This window comes from Molothrus ater, chromosome 2 (assembly GCF_012460135.2).
Source record: "Molothrus ater isolate BHLD 08-10-18 breed brown headed cowbird chromosome 2, BPBGC_Mater_1.1, whole genome shotgun sequence".
NCBI classification, from domain to species: domain Eukaryota; kingdom Metazoa; phylum Chordata; class Aves; order Passeriformes; family Icteridae; genus Molothrus; species Molothrus ater.
This window is the reverse complement of record NC_050479.2, coordinates 25,825,723-25,838,653: the sequence shown is the minus strand read 5'-3', so window position 1 is coordinate 25,838,653 and position 12,931 is coordinate 25,825,723. Positions and strand designations below refer to the sequence as shown.

Sequence of the window (12,931 nt, the reverse complement as noted above, 5' to 3'; positions counted from 1 at the left end):
GGATAGCTATGGAGCCAACCAAGGATTTTTGGTAAGAACAGTCTGTGAGAAGGATGTGGCTGGAGAGATGAACCATATGAAGGTAGGGCAGCACTTTTCTTGAACAAATACCCTTGTTCTGGCTCCTGGAGAAAGCACAACAAGCAAGTGCAAGAATGAGGTTGAGAAGCAGGCATGGCCTGTTGACCAAAGGCCAACCCAGTAAGGGAGGATCAAGGCCAAAAGACCCCAAAGCCCTCTTACCCATTTCCAGAAAGGTCTAGCAGAATGAAATGCCCATGACAACTAATTTGTGTCAAAAGTGAGAAACTTAGCTCCAGGTTGGGAAAGCTTGTCTGTAAGAAGGTGGCCCTGTTAAGCCTGGGCAGCATCCCCTCAGGAGCCTGGGCAAGCCATCAGCTGGATTGACGCTGAAGCCAGGACTTGTGATCTTTCTTTTTTTCCTTTCTTCCCTTCTTTTCTCTCTCTCTCTCTCTGTTAAATCCCCCTCTCTTTTCTTTGACCCTACACATTATGCAAAATGAACCATTATGTGTTTATGCAGTAGGATAAGGGACTTGCAAATCAATTTCCAGGCCATGTGTATAATTTACTAATAAAACTTAGTGAGTTTTTGCAGACCCTCTGACTTCTGTAGTTTGTTTTTGACCACAGCTGTCAATGAATCTCAGGTCTTTCCTTTCCTTTTAAGGTGGGATGTCACAGGGTTCTGTAAACATATGTTTTCTATATATGAAATTAAGAAAGGGGTAAAAATACATTTAAAAGCAAAATCTCACAAGCTCTTAGATTCTACTGGAACTGTAAACTCTCCTTTTACTGACAACCTCTGAATTTTTTAGATTTCACAGTGTCAACTTCTCCGAGCAGAGTGAGACAAGCTGCATTCATACAGAGAATGACCTGATGAATTCTCTTTAAAGTCATGCTGAAGTGAAATCTGGACAATAAATTCCAAAGATGCCTAGTATATAGTGGCAGAAAATAGCATCTTGAATGTATTAGCACGTACAAAGCTCGCTTTTTAAAACTGGTTCATTGTCTGCTTATGGGATCATGGTGAGTTCTAGATGCAAGAGGCATCTTTTATTAATGCTTCCTAGTACAATACAAAATATAAATCCCATATAAGTCTGTTTTACCACTGGGTCCTGCATTTTTCACCCACCTGAAACTCCCACAATGTATGGAATGCACAAGAAAGATTTGAAGGAGCCATAATATCAAGTGACTGCAGTTCATCTGCTCTGGTAAAGGCAAGACCTGCACATAAAGTTTCCACTCCTGTGAGTTATGGGTCATTTGCTCATTAACAAAGTGACTAATCCAGTAGGGAAGAGAATGTCTACTGAAAATAAATTACATTATACTACTGACTGCTGTGATGGATTCTTTATATGCTCTTTGTGTTATCGTTCAGAGGAGCCCTTTTACCCAACCCTTGGTGTTGCTGCCATGTTGTAAGGAATTTTATCAGAGCAAACAGGAGTCTTCATGAGGCAAGAAACAATAGAACAAGCAGGAAATAAATAATAACCAGATAACCAGGAAACAGCAGTAACACAATAGATGTCCAGTCATTAGTTTAAACTGTCGCATTTGTCCTGAAATGATCAGAACAACCACAGTGGAGCTGCAATAGTGAAGTTTATGATAAATCCACGCTTATGCATTTCGAAGGCCACTTCAGGAGAGTTAGAGAAATAAATAAGGGTATCGAGGGCTAAAGTTGTTGATGAAAGTAGGTGAGCTGGGAAACATCTCCAAACATTTAAATTCTGTAACATTTTAGAAGCACTTACCACTGAAAAGAAACATTGTTTTGCTTACCCACCACTTATGATGACCTAACACTAATAGGGTAAACTAGATGGAATGTTTAATCACCATGGTGTTTCCTTCCCCACAGGTTTTCTTCCCAGATGGAGTTTAATGAAGCAAGCCTGCTCAGCCATTTCAGTCCATGTAAGTGGCAAAAGATAGTTTTGACTCATTGAAAGATCTTTATGCCACTGTCAAAATTTTATAGATTATAGATTTTTTTAACCAAGCTACATTGATCCTGGGTATTCAAATTCATAATATTTATGCAAACAATGTAAACTCTGAAAACTAGAGTCATTTATGACAAGATTTTTTTTATAATTTAACCTATTCAGTGCATACAGGATGAAGAAAAAGGAGTAGATTTGAGTTTGCTTTATTGCCTATTGATGCTTACCAACACAAAGGGATTCTGCATTATATTTGTAGTGTTCTGACTGCTTTTTCCACTTTGATTTCTCTCTTGTACCTCTTTTTCTGGAGATGCTTAAAAGGAACTCTACCAGTCTGTAAATAAAACAACCTTTAACAGTGAGCAGCAAAGTTGTGGCTGCTTTGCAGCTCTCAGAGTCAAAGCTAAGTTTATACAACCTAATCTGAGTCATCACCAAGGAAAAAAAAACCAAACAAATTCTTTCCTCCCTGTACATGTTGCAGTACAAAACAGAGAGAGATCTGAGTTTTTAGTTGTGGTTGTTCATTACCCTCTTTGGTAAGACTTGCTGAATTTCTATTTATGTGCTTAACAACTGGAACAAGCTCCGTTTATTACTGCATAAAAAGTCCTCCTTCATCACTTTCTTCCAAGCTACACAGAAGCCTTGATCAGTGAAGATATGAGATTGCTTTCCTGACATTTATTGAATAACTATTATTTAAAATTTTTTGCTTATTTCAATGAATTTGTCATATATTGTATTTTACAATAGATTCTTTTTTCACCTGTTATTTACATTAAAATTTCAATGCTGTGTTGCTAGAAATAAGGCAATGAATGTATACAGGCAAAATTGAGATTCACCAAAAAAATAAAGAATGAGTGACAATACACCAGAAAATGCAAATATTTGTGTTGCTATCAAATTACATTTATTTGTAAGAAATATTAAAAGTTAAAAGTATTGCTATAAAAAGTAACCTTGAGCATCTCTGTTCAAGCATTTCTAATTCTTTCCAAGTTAATCTGGTCTCACAGGAAAAGAAAGATGTAGCAAAAATAACCTTTTTCAGCCTAGTGGCAAGAGGCACAGTGGTGTAAAAGCCCTTGAACCGCAGCCCACCAGAAGTCATTATACAGTGACATCACTCAGGGTTGGATCAAGGCTTTAGCAAAAGGTATTTGGAATTTTAAGCAGATGTGAGACCAGAATCAAGTTGAATATATAGATATCAATTGCACTGAAATGTGTTTGTCTATTTTAGTAGAATTAGAGAACAATTCTATCAGTCTGCATCAGTACCTGCAAAACAAGTTGCTTTTCCAAAGAAATCTGAGTAGCTGACAATTTGCTCCCCAAAACTATTTCCTTTCACAGTTTCATCAAAGCTATAATTCAATTTAGAAAAATAAAATAAATAAATACCCCAAACAGGTTTTTTGTAGTGTTTTTATAGTTCAGAATTCTACTCTGAAAAATGAAGTAGGAAAACCACAATGTTATATATGCAAATAGAATTAAAATACCTGAAGGTTTACTTTTCCATAGTGTAGACATTGCACAATAACTGACAGGAACTTAAATTTCATCATTATCATGCAATTGTAGAGTTTCTTCAAAAGTTACCTTGATAGCTAATTTGAGATTGCTGACTTAGATCACAATGCAGTAATTAGCTGAAGTTAAAATTAAAGTAAAATTTTAAAGAAAATTAATCAAGTAATACAATACATGGTGTAGTACTTTTTCCATGGGCAACTCAACTGATAATCTTACAGCTCATAAATTATCAGGAAAGACATATGCTTTGATTGTACAACTTTGTTACAAAACTGTCTTTGAATTAAGGTGGCAATGCAATAGGTGCTATCTTCACTGAAAATACTATGTGTGGGTTTTTATAGTACTTTGAAGAGGTATTTTGCATCAATTTTTATTGTGGCAATAAAAATAGTAAAGGTTTGAGGACTGCAGGATGTCTTGTAGTTCTCTACTGCTTTGGAGGAGTGTGATTAGTTATATATCACTCACACATATCTTACAGTAAAATAATTCTTTGAAAGGCTAGAACAAATCCTGAATAAAAAGAGTTAATGCAAACATTTTAAAGTAATTCTGTTCCTTATCTGAGCATGAGGTGAAATGAAACAGGAGGAAAAGAAGAACTTGTATTTCAGCAGAAAGGGGTTCTTGTCTCTTCCTGGCATCTCTGCTCTCCAGTAATTTTTAATCTCATAACTCAGAGTTTTGATCATTTTTCATGACAGAGAGTTGCTTGGCTATCTTTTCTACATAGTTTTATACTGAAACTGGAATAAGAAAAACAAGACAAAACAAAGCCTAAACCCTGTATGCTCCATTTGCTGAATACATGGTTTTCTTCCCCAAGTGTATGTGTGCCAGGTAGCACCACACTGGACTGGATGATAATAAACATGAAAAAATACAGTCAGTGCATGAGCAGAGATCTCTGTGGCTGAATGTACCAGGACTAGGGTTGGTATAGGGATGGGGCAGAAGTTCCAGCTGTGAGAGAAAAGCAAAGTTCAGCTTCTCAAGGGAGGAGCTGATCTTGTTTCCAATTAGTTCCTCCACCCAATGTTGGGCCACTGGGAAAGGAGGTTGTCCCTGCTTATCTGAGCACCCTGCCTGAAGGGCAGATCTGGGGCCATTTCCCTCCCAGTAGAGCCAAGGTCCTTAAGCTGGGGTGATGGGAACTGGTTTGGTTCCATGAAGGGACAAAAAGCCTGAGTGGAGGTGGGTAACCCACCTTTGGGCTGACACCCCTGGTGTGTGAGGCTGGCAGGCTGCTGAGAAGGGCTGAGGTCCAGCTGGCAGCACGAGCTTAGAACAGGGCTCTTGTAGAGATGGACATGCCTGAGTCCAGAGTGTTGACATGACCTTGTGGGCCCCTGTTTCCCACCCTTGGTCTGCACCCTGAGGACATCATCCATCTCACCATCAGCAGCTGGGAGTTGTGGTGGCCACACCCTCTACATAGCCCCATGGCAGCACCTCCATGGAAGGTGTGACCAGAAGCTGCTCCTCTTTGGAGTTCCTGCTTTACAAGATCTTTCTGGAAGTGCTTTGGCAGAGAGCCAGATGAAGATGCACCTCTAACAAGAACAGGGCATTTGGCCCCTGCTGTCCTCTGTGTAGGCACTGGCTGCAAAACATTGCTTTTCCTCTGGGTTTCTGCATTCAAGTCAGTAAGTGACTTATCCAGACCTGAAGCATGTCCGACACTTCCTAGAACATAGGTTTTGAGGGATCCAGTTGTCTAAGAGGAAAAGTTTTGAGGTGCTAAGTAAACAAATACCTGGCAGAGAAGGGTGCTTACAGTGCATATCATCTTTACTGAAATATTTGTATGAGGCAGATAGCAGTCTGAGTTCTTGCATTTGACCACAGGGCTTATGTAGTGGAAAACAGGCTTTCTTTTAACATAGTAGTTATCCTTGGAAAACTCTCTCTGGTGAGGGGAAAGATCTTCCAGCCAAAAGATGAAACGTTACCTGCACATTAGGTTATTTTCCCCATTCACTTTCATCTCTCTTTGGTTTTGTTACTCTCATCTTTTCCTTCATATCCACTGCTGCAGTCTGAAAAGGGCAACTTTAATTTCGGGAAGCCAAACAAATCACAGTGAATAATTATTTAATTTTAAATAATTCCATCCTTTTCTTCCTTTGTAATTTATGTGGTGCTGCTACAGAATGCACTAACCAAGCTAAAGGGAAAGAGCCAGTTTAAGGGGTAGGAAAGAAGCACTGAATTATTCTTGGTCCTGCAAAGAATGCATTTAAGAGTTTCTTAGCCCAGCTCCCTTAGACCAATGAAACTTTCTTCTCTGCTCCCTCATGAGCACTGAACTGTCTGCACTGAAGGGTGACCACTCTCACGTGTGACTGCTGTGTCTGTGTCGTAGGCAGTGTCAGAGGCTGGGCAGGATCCATCTCTGTAGGCTCACTGGAGTAAGACTATCCTTGGAGAAGCAGCTTTGGATTCACTGACTCCTTTGAGATAAGAGACTGGGTAGATGAAACACAACCCCCAGCGTTTTTAGATATCGATGGCACAGACCTTTGCTCCTTGAGCACAGGCTCCTGACATGAGGGTGGAAGAGAGGGGAGTTTCCTCTGCTCACCACATGGTGATCACAAATGTCACCTACAGACAAAAGAAAATGAAAAGGAACAATAAGTGAAACACGGGCAATGATTTAGTCTCCTGAAAATGCACATTAATCATCTGACAGCCCTCAGCTTTACCGAACTGAAAGTTCGTTTCTCATGGCAGAGTTAACTTTGGGACCAGTGCCGGGAGGCGAAGCTGGAGCAGGGCTGGCAGCAATATTCAGGAGCGACAACTGCATGAGTGTATTGAGAAACAGAGTATTCACAAAAACTCCTTACGGACCCATAAATACCCAGCTTAGTTGCTGGTTTAATCACTCGCAAAGACATTGCCTGACTCTTTCAAAGCCGCGAGTATCTGAAGTTTTGGAAGCGATTGTGAATAAATACTTCACTGCCTGCTCACAGCGACGTTTCCCCGGCGTTAGCTCATTAGAGTGCCTGAAAGAGACCCGACAGAAAATAAGTTAAATGCAACTTAAATCATCACCCCATTCGACGCTAAAAGCGACACGAAAGGCGAGGCGTTCACCAAAAGGTTGCAAAAGGAGTCAGCTGCACCGCAGTTAGGAGTGGAGGGAGCGGGATTGCGGGATGGGAGCGGCCAGCGTGGCTGGGATCCCAGTCCCCAGTTGTGGTGGCACTTTTTTTGCTCTTTTTCCTCCACACGATTTTTTTTTTTTTAGTGACTTCGAAAGATGTCACGGCAAAGTGAAATCTTTGTGGAGAGCTGATCATGCATTCAGACTGTAGTGTTTTCAAAATGTGATGTTTTGCAATGATGACATTAGAGTAGCAACCAAGGGTCCGAGACAGCAACGCCTGCTGCAGCTGGGCTTCGCTTTGAAATGCCCAAGACAATGGGGGCCACTGTTCTTCATCGCTTCGCCTTTCCATTCCATTTGCATAGTCTGTTCTGCCTGATTGACCAGCTTGGGCTGTCCAAGGGACCAGCATTGTTCACAGATCACTTCAAGATGGCACAGATGACAAGATTCAGGTGAGAGATGAAGTGGGATGATTCTCAAATGCCATAAGAAAAAGCTACCCTGGGAACTTTTAGCTCAAGTGAAATAATTCAAGAATTAAAGCAGTTAATTTTTTTTTCAAGAGAACGATCATATTTGGAACTGCGCCGTCATGACACACAAATAAGTAATAGGAGGTTTGTGGGTTTCGCTGAGGTGTTTTAATTTGTTTGTGTTTGGTTGTGTTGGGGGGAATTTTTTTCTGTTTTGTTTTTTTTTTTGCCGGGTAGTTTGCTTTTTTTTTTTTGTCTTTTCCATCCCAGATCTCACCTTCCTCAGGCTAGGACGCGAACCATGCCACTGGAAACCTTCGTGAATAAAAGTTTGCTTACAAAAAAAAAAAAAAAATCTGAAGTCCAATATAAATAAAGCTCATCATAGAGGCGAGTTTTTAAATTCTTTGGTGCCCGCTCCGTAACTAAATGCCAGTTTAGGATTACTCAGTTAACGTTCACAAAGCGCTTTCGAGGAGGAAAAGCCTGGCAGAAGGGCGAAGCGCGCCGGGCGCTGCCGGCCAGCCCTGCGGCGGGACGGCGGCCCCAGCCCGGGCTCGGGGCGGGCAGCGAGGGGAGGCTGCAGGGCGCCTCGCTCTTCCCCAAGAAGTTGCAAACTCTCTGCTGGCACAGATTCGCCACTGAAATGTCATGGTTTCGGCTGCTTTTTCGCTTTTTTTTCTTTCCCCCCCATACTCAGGTTCTCAAGTAAACACACACACACGGTAGCGCCCCTAAAATGAGTTTCATTTGACACCGATGTTTTGACTTCATCTCAAAAAGACAAAATCTTTGTCGTACAAGTATGTTTTCCCTGGAGGGGTTTCCAGCACAATTTGCTATAATTTCTTTACACCTAACGGAACTGATGGGATCTGAGCAGTAAAACATATTCCCACAGTAGTTTCGCTCTCTCGCTCTCTCTGTTACCCTCCTGGGGTTCAGCTCACTCTCTAGCATAAATATTGCCAATAATTGTGCTAATACGGTGATTCTCGGAAGGCAGCAGAACTCTCTTCTCCTCGTGTATCAGACCTAAAGACTGATGCGACTCCTGCTTAATCTCTGGGTGTATTCTCTCCTAGCTGCTCGTCTTTCCCCTGCAGAGACTAATACACTTAATTACATGATTTACAAGAATTGCCAACAAGGTCCCAGGGGCCGCTAAAGACCGACCGCCGCCCGACGAGCGGGGCGTAAGGTGCATGTCTGACTGCTGCACGGCACCTCGAAGGGAAGCCGCCTTCAGCGGGACTCGGCTCTTCACATTTATCCAAAATTTCAGGTCCTTCTTCCCTGTTTTACACACCCCCCTTTCATGTTGTGCTCCGGTCCCAGGTTGGTTTGAGGGGTGCCGTCGTCCCCGCTCCCCCTCCTCCCTAGAAGGTGGCTAAAAGCTGCAGAGGAAACTTAAGTGGCTCTGGAGTTTGTTTAATTTCCCTCCAGTGTTTACTGATAATTCGAGAGACGCTTATCTCGGGGAATATAACGATTAATACAACCGCAGGTTTCCAGATAAGTGATTGTGATGGAGATTGTTGGCGAGAAAATAGACAATTATCCGCTGTTAGCTTTACATAAAGATCGCATTAACTTGAATTAGTTATCAGACAAAAGAACATCAGAAAGCTGCACCTTTCTGCCAAGGCAACCGCTTGCAGGCGGTGTGCTCCGCACAAGCAAACGCACCGCTGCCTCCCCAGCATCTCCCCAGCATGAAAGGGGCGGCGGGCCCGGGCCCGGGGGGGCCGCGGCACCGACACGCCGCGCTCCTGCCGAGGGAGGCACGGCCAAGCGCGGAGCGGGGAGGGCGAGCCCCGGGGCCGGGGGATCGCTTTAATATCAGCTGCCCGGCCCGGCCGCTTTCATTTCCATAGGGCGAAATTAACATGGACGTGGGGCAGGCGCTGGGGCGGGGGCAATGCGCCCGGGGAAGAAGCGGCGTGGCTGATCGCCAAGGAAACCTCGCTGAAAGGGAAGGGTAGAGCATGTGGCTATTAAAACCCCGACACAATAATAACATTAAGAGGGGAAAAAAAAAATAAAACCATAATGATAACTTGGAGGCAGCTCGCCATTTGCATATGAAACCAGCGGCCAGAAGCGCGGCAGCCCCTTGCCGCATTATGTGCTCGGCGGTCCGAGGTCGTCCCCCCCCTAGCAAGACTGAAAAGCCTTTTGATTATTTCTCCTCTCCCTAGGAAAGGCTGATTCCTCCGTAATTGATAGCGGGGAAGGGCCGTAATTAATTTTTCAGGGAAGTACAGTGCAGCTTCTTCTCTCGGCTGGAGGGGAAGGGCTGAGAGCGAGGAAAGGGGGCGAGGGAGCGGAGGCGAGAGGAACTCCTTCCGAGAACCCCTAATTAAAAGTAATCACGCTTCACCCTCTCCGGCACCAAGACCCCCCTCGACTCCTCGCCACCCCCTCGCTCGCTAGGGAGGCAGGAAGGGCAGGGACCGTGGGCTGCTTTCACCGAGTCAGAAAGCATTCACCAGGCGTTTGTATTGCGGGAGGTTTCTGTGGGAATCGGGTGGCTCGAGTAATTGGGAGGGGAGGAGGGTGCACTCCCGGCTGGCTTCTCTCTGGAATTAAAGGCAGTCTTCAAAATAGGGTGTTTGTTAGAGAACTTCAGCTGGGAGGAAACCTGCCATTTCGGATCAGTGCGTTTTCTGTGCTGGGCTTCCAGACAGACCCTTAGCACCGTGTTCATCTGGGGAAGGGGAGAGGAGCAGGAGGGAGGCTTTTCGTGTGGGACGGGGCAACGGGGGAGAAAACGGCAAGGTGCTTCAGGCGGCAGGCTGAAGCCTAACAGATGCTGGGAAACAAATAATTTCGGGGGAGCAGGGGCACCTCGGGTTCGTGCCTGAGGCAGCCGCGAGGGGAGAGGAGAGAGGATGCCAGGTGAAAGGGCTCTGCTCCCACCCGGGACGGAAAGCCCGTCCCCAGCCTTGGGACGTGCCGCTGCCGCCGCTGGGTCCCCGCTGAATGGAGCGGATAATGATCCCCGGTTCCCAAGGCAGGCTTGCTGCTGCCTGGTGAGCCTTGGATTTGTGTGGTCCAAGCCTTTCCCAGCTTGTCCCATTCTGTCACCGGGATAAGGGGCTCCCTCGGCTCGTTTGCACCTGCGTCGCTTTTGGCTCCTTCAGGAATGCGCTGAAGCTTGTAATCAGCTTTGTGAAGCCATTGAGTGCACGGCTGAGTGAAACTTCCAAAGCTCGCAGAAAACTGGCCCGCTGAATAGGAGTCAGCATGGGGCTTCTCTCCAAGCCCCTGGCCTGCCAAATTCCAGCAGAGCCCCTCACAATCAGTCCACACAAGCTTTACTGCTCTCCCCACACTGAGAGAAGCGAGAAAAGAAAAGCTAAAATACCAGTCACCGAGGTTAGCGGTTTGTTCCCAGATTAATGGCAAACGCCTCTCTGCCCGATGCTAACCAATTCATTCGGCTGATGTGTGTGTACATATATATATACACACACACACATATATAAATGCATATATGTATGTGTGTGTGTGTGTGTCTGTATGTGTGTGTATGTGTATAGATATACGTGCACATGAATATCTATGCAAGCCTATGGCTATAACATTAAAAAGGAAATAAGGGAGAGTTATTATTATTTTATGTGACCGCAGAAGTTCTCATGGCAGCAAACAGGTAGCAGGCTGTTTTGCTATCCCACAGGGTCATGCTATTCTCGTCTCAGTCTTTTCTGCACCCGTGTGGTTTCAAGACTCTGGATGAGTGACTCTCATCTGCAGTCTGGTTTTCCATCTGGAGGGGTTTAGTATCAAACAAAATTCCGGAGGAGAGCAAAAGGAAATAACGAGCAGGTTAAAAAAAATAAATAAATCACCAACCCCACCATCACTAAACCCACTTCAGAATAACTCAAGAGGACCAAGGCTCTGGGGCACTCGCAGGACGGGTTTGCCATGCCCAAGGCTCACGGCCACCTCATGGTCCCCAGCTTGGGGGAAGAGGGGATTCTCCACTGCAGCCTGGATCACTTCCCTACTGGGGAAAAGCGTTCAGGAAAGGTCCCATTTGAAGCAATCCCTTCATTTTTAACATCCTTAACACTTGCAACATGTATCCCTTCACTCCTACTCCCACCATCTAATTGCACAGGCAGGAGTGACGCTAAACAACCCGGGAATACATAGCACAACTTCATCACACCTCTCATCTGGGTTCTGTATGGGGTTGAAGATTCACATTTATTAGGGGAAACAATTACTCGAGTTATAGAAACCCATTCCTTTCTAAAGCAAGTTCTGTCACTGTAATAAACGCTATGAAATGTTCTTAAATCTAAAAGTGTAAGACGTGTGTAAGCACTGTGACATCAAGTCCATGCGTATAGACCAGCTCAGCAAGGCTTTGTCTTCTGGTCTTGGGACTTTTAATTCCATTTATGTCCTTCCTCTTCTACATGTATCTAAAACAATGAAAACAACATTATGACAACATTAATATTTTTTGCAAGCCCTCCTCTTGGGCTAGCATAAGGGGGGAAATGTAGACTTCCAACATTTCCAGAGATGATGTCTCCTGAAGGTTTTAGCCATACCTCTGAATTACATAATGGAAATCATGTTTTCTTGTCATCCACATTAAAACAGCCGTGGCAGAAGGGGCAGAACTAGCTCCACTAGAACTGGTAGATGTTTCTTGTGAGTTCAGCGGGATTCTGTCTCCCTTTGCTGTCATGCTTTGGGCGTCTTCTCAATTACCGCAATTTTCAGGAATGTCCCAGAAACTGATGACAGCAGTAGGTATTTTTGCCATTGCTTTCTGACGAGTTTGTAGGGCTCATTGGACAGTCTCTTACACAGTGGGTGAATAGTTTAGCAGCATCAACCCTCTGTATCGTGGCCCGCAAGTCACTCTAAGGATAGGTAACCTCTGATGTAAAGAGTTAGGCAGCAAAAGCGCAGAGGACCATGTCTTGATGTTGAAGTCCTGACCCTTCCAACTGCTGCTGCACAAAAACTTCTACACACGGCTACAAACGGTTTAAAGCCACATTTCTTTCTGTCTGTAAAGTTTCTTTTCTTTTTGGAAGTTTGATGTGCTATTTTCGACCGTGTTGCTCCTTCCAACCATTCTCAGTGACAAGTCATGAGGATATGCAGTAATTCAGAAATTAGTGAAATTTTATTCTTGGTGGGGGCGTTGGATTAAGAGGCTGGGAGAGTGTGAAACAAGTCAACGTGTAATTGTATGATAAGGCTCTCACGAGGAATTTATTGGCCAAGTTGCTATTTCTATTCCTTCCTAATCTCGTTTAGCACATTCATTCTCTGCAATCTGTCTCCATAATCTTCTGTGACAGAATGGCAGCCAATAGAAGCATGCATGTTTGGAGAGAAGAGAAAATATGCAGAGGCGTGATAAACTGATGCTAATTATCCATATTTAGGACACCGAGTGCAGAAGATCAAGGTTTACAAATAACAAACCAGAGCCAATGATGATGGCTTCCTAGTGTGGAATATATTGGAGGGGACAAGATAAGGGTTTCACATGCAGAAGAGATTTATTGGTCAAAGGGTTCACCTTCCACTTTTCCACTTTTATATAGCAGTAAATTATTTGGGCTAAATTCACCAGAACATTACTCTTTTATTTGGCAATGTGCCATGACTTGCTCTTTCTTTGTGTCCTTTCAATGCAAATCCTTGTAGTGTAACATCAGTTGATAAGAAACAAATAATTGAAGTAATAGGTAATTCCCTTTAAATTGTGCATATAGGACAGTAAGGTAATCATCTAATGTAGAATGAGA

General features: G+C 43.9%; 2 long non-coding RNA genes across 2 annotated transcripts in view; both read right to left on the bottom strand.

Moving 5' to 3' along the window:
- Nucleotides 1-12,931, bottom strand: part of LOC129047029 (uncharacterized) — a 511,465-nt gene that overhangs the window by 128,116 nt on the left and 370,418 nt on the right. The window lies entirely within an intron of this gene.
- LOC129047030 (uncharacterized) overlaps nucleotides 2,891-12,931 on the bottom strand; it is a 31,908-nt gene continuing 21,867 nt past the window's right edge. The window contains exon 2 of the long non-coding RNA XR_008508978.1: nucleotides 2,891-6,152. This is a non-coding gene — a long non-coding RNA (uncharacterized LOC129047030). The remainder of the gene's footprint in view (nucleotides 6,153-12,931) is intronic.